Genomic DNA, 3,894 nt, shown 5'->3' on the forward strand with positions numbered 1-3,894 from the left:
GATGGCAGCCCAAAGGTTTTTCTTGAGGGACCTTTGTGTGTCTCCCGTGGAGGAGGACAGTTCTTCCAGCCTCCTTCCACAGCAGCTGTAACAGTCTCCCCCTGCTGCTGGGCTATTCCTACAAGTCAGTGACACTTCAGTGGTTTGTCGGTCAACTTCTTCGTATTTTGAGGCTTGGGTATGAAAATTAAACTTTACTCTCAGGGTTTTTTGTTTTGTTTGATGAACTTTGAACCTTTCCCTTCAATAGCAGGTGGAATCAGAAGGAAATGCATTTGCTCTCACGCAAAGTCTTTAGTCTCCTCACTGGGTGACCGCCTGCAGGTTGACAGCACCAGCAAGGAGCTTCCACCATCTGAACCTTGCCCATAGGCTGCCTGGGGATGCGATGTGCTCAGAGCCATCCAGATCTGAAAACCGAGCCCAGATCCCCAGAGTCCCTGTTGGGTGCTTTATCCACTAAGCCAATGAAAGCTCGTCTCCTTTGCCTTGTATCCACTGGTATTTTGGGATTCATTATGGTATGGCAACCACAAACAAAACCTGAACAGCTGCAGAAGCACGTTTTGCTGCCTGTCTCGGATGAGCGGAGATGATTTTCCCCTCTAGCTGGTAGCTTGTCCCTCAGCAGCACAATTTTGCCTTCACCTGTATCGCTACTACGGCAGTAAATGACCATGAACCTCAACAAAGGATGACTCAGTATAATTAAGTCACGCTGACTTGTTTTAGAATTCTTAATTAATGGATTAATAAAAAACCCCACCTCTAGGGGACTTTCTCTTGTCCAGATTTTTTTCCCCTTTGCTGTTTGATCTCCAAGGCATCATACTGGTATGCTCCATAAATTATGTGCTTCCTGCTTTAATCAAACAAACCAACAAGGACAACCTAAGGAGCTAAGAACATCAGTAGTGTAATTCCAAGCCCTTCTTTTTCAGAGCAGTACCCTGAAAAAAAAGAAATAGACACCACTGCAGCTGAACATGTGTCTCCCTGCCCAAGAAAACGGAGACAAGAAATAGTAGAGATGTTGTGGTACAGACTGTTCTGCTCAGAGTGAGGTTTTTAGCCTCTGGGATAACTTGACGAGCAGGTATCCTGGACAAACACGCTTTTGCCGGGCACAAGAGCTGGTACCCACCTGCCAGCACAGAGCAGCCCCTCAGTGACTGAAGCATCACCTCAACATAAGGAAGAACAACCCTTAAAACTGTCCAGGTAGATCAAGGCTGAAATTCTTCCTGGCTGTGGTTACAACAGCAAAGCAAAAACAGCTCTGCAAAGTGCATTGCATCAGAGTACAGGTGGGTGCAGCTGGGATCGAGAAGGAGTTACATAAAGAAACTTAATTTTAAGAGTCAAGGTTTGATCTCCCTGCCTATTTGCCACTGGAATCATAACTCACTCTTATGCAGCATCACATATAATTGCTGCGAAGGGAATTATGGCGATGGAGCAGCAAATTACTGCTGCCAGGGGCAGAGTAACTAGCAGGAACAGACAAAATGGTAATCTGGGCAGATACGTTTTTAAACAGATAGCCTTGGTTGTGATGGGGAGAAAAGCTCCTGGAGAGGTATCCAAGAGGTATTTAATAGCAGCAGAACCCTGAGGTTTTTTCTCTGTCCCATGGAGTTGGCTGTAACATGTTAGCAGAGCAATTCACTCTAGCGAAGCAGAAGAAAACTCTCCTGTTCCTTTAGAAAACATGCCGTTTGAGGGGCAAGAGTTCATCACCTGCTTCTTCAGACACAACCCGTGGGGCCACATGCTTTGTACTTGCATGGATCAAGCAGGCAGAGCCACGGGCCGCTGCAGCAGGAGGGAGAGCAAGATGCTGGTGGAAGGGGAAAGGAGGGAGGTGGTGATGTGAGAGTTGGTGTGACCTGGGAGAGCAGCTCTGAAATAACACAAGCACCCAGGCAAGGCTCTGCCTGAGGAGGAGGGAAACGCAGCATCATGCCAGGACCTGCTTCAGCTTCTTACAGTTATACTAATGCTCTTTACTAAAGCAGTAGCTCCCCGAGAGCATAGAAATCGCATCACTTCATATGCAAAATTCTTGGGTTTCCCTCTCCCTACCCTATTCCACCACCTGGGATAAAAAAGTGAAAGGATTCCGTTCAGATGGGAACCTTCTCCTTGTTAAAATCTGCCATTGGATGTTTCTCAGGGTGTGTCTCTCACTCCAAAAAACTGGAGTAAGTGATTTTTCTCTGCAGAAGGCATAACAAAACAACTGTCTTGTCCTGAATAGGTTTTGTTTTGACTAGCTCTATTGGTACTAAATACGGATCAACTGAAGTCAAAGCTGAATAATATTTTGCCACTTTTAGTATTACCAAACCCTTTAGGAACTAAATTTTCAAGTTGACAATGCTTTGTTACTGCCCTGGTCAGACTGGCCTGGTGTTTGGTCCTATTTTCAGTTTGCTAATAAACAACCCATAAACCACTCTTGCTTTTGCCAAATATTTGCTGAATATATCTTTTTCCCCAAACACTCTTGGGGCTCTGCTATGCTTAGAGCCTTCTCACTTGGGCTGAGCTGGTCCTGTCACACAAACAGTCCTGTAAATCACAGCCTTCTGGTTTTGCTCCCAGATCAGTCTATTTAAACAACTTCAACCACAGGAAAGAACAGAGCCCAACATCCCTGTGCTCACACCTGGGCAAGTGTAGCTGAGGCTAAACTCCCCTGACACCACCAACCCACCACCGTAAACAGGGATTTTGTACCAAAATGTTGCAGGGATGTGACAGACAAAAAGACAGTTCAGTTGAGGAACATTTAACTACAGGTTCCCAGGCTTAGGGAGAGCTGAAACACCCACAGATTGCTTTGGTTCAGGGACCCCTTCCAGGAGAACCCAGGTTGGAAGGACCTCAGTAACAGCTTCTCTTGCTGCAAGAAGTGGAGCAGCGCCAGGAGAGGAGCTTCGGGGCAGGGGGTGGATCTCCCAAGATGCAAGATCTCTGGCTCGGGGGCACCCCACACACTCCAGCAGTGCAGATCCACTCCAGCCACCGAACCCTGGTGCCAGGGTCCCCCAGGAGCTGGGATTCCCAGCACAAGCACTACCAGACTGATCCCAGCACCCTGAGCGCCGGCTGCTTGGTGTAACCCGCATGTCTCCTCCCCCACAGAACTATAAAAAGTCTCTAGTTTAGCCCAACACAAGCCTGCAGGTTCCAAACACCTGAGCCGGGCTGTTCTTTCCCTGCTCCCCCACGCAGAGCTCTGGCAGAGGGAACGAGCCGTGCCCGGTTCCAGGGGTGCGGGGAGCTGCAGGGAGTCAGCGATGCTCACGGACACACCGCGCTACGCCCAGCCCGGCCCGATTGTGACCACCAGGGCTCCGCTTTGACCTTGACCTTCTACTTCTTGCTGACCCCCCTGGAGCACATCCGACCGCCTGCACTTCTCTCCGCGTTTTAGCAGGGTTGAGCATCGTGCGCTCGGCTCTGGCCAGCCCCCTCCATGCCACAGGCTTTCTGTGCTCCTGTCCCGTCGGGCTGGGCAGCAGCCGGGGCTCTGCCACCTTTTCGGGTCAGAAGCGGATGGCGTGTGGGGCTGTGCCTGCACATCCCCCCACAGGTGCCTTTCTCCTCCCTTTCCAGCTTTAAAGCATCCCTAAGGACTGTCCTGCTTTCACGACCGCATCCCCCGGTGGGCCAGCGGCTCCGCGCCCCGCCGGCCCCCAGCCCGGACGGGGTCACCCCGCTCTCCAGCAGTACAAGCCTCGGGAGAAGCATAAACTCGGGCTGGCTGCTTGCTTCGGGGGGACCGCAAACGAGTCCGAACTCCCCTGTGCCTCATTCATCCCAGAGAGACCTCAAGGGCGGCGAGCGCTTTGCAGCGCCCGAGCCCGCCCCGTCCCCATCCATCCT

The sequence above is a fragment of the Buceros rhinoceros genome, unplaced genomic scaffold, assembly GCF_000710305.1.
Source record: "Buceros rhinoceros silvestris isolate BGI_N320 unplaced genomic scaffold, ASM71030v1 scaffold8283, whole genome shotgun sequence".
Classification (NCBI taxonomy): domain Eukaryota; kingdom Metazoa; phylum Chordata; class Aves; order Bucerotiformes; family Bucerotidae; genus Buceros; species Buceros rhinoceros.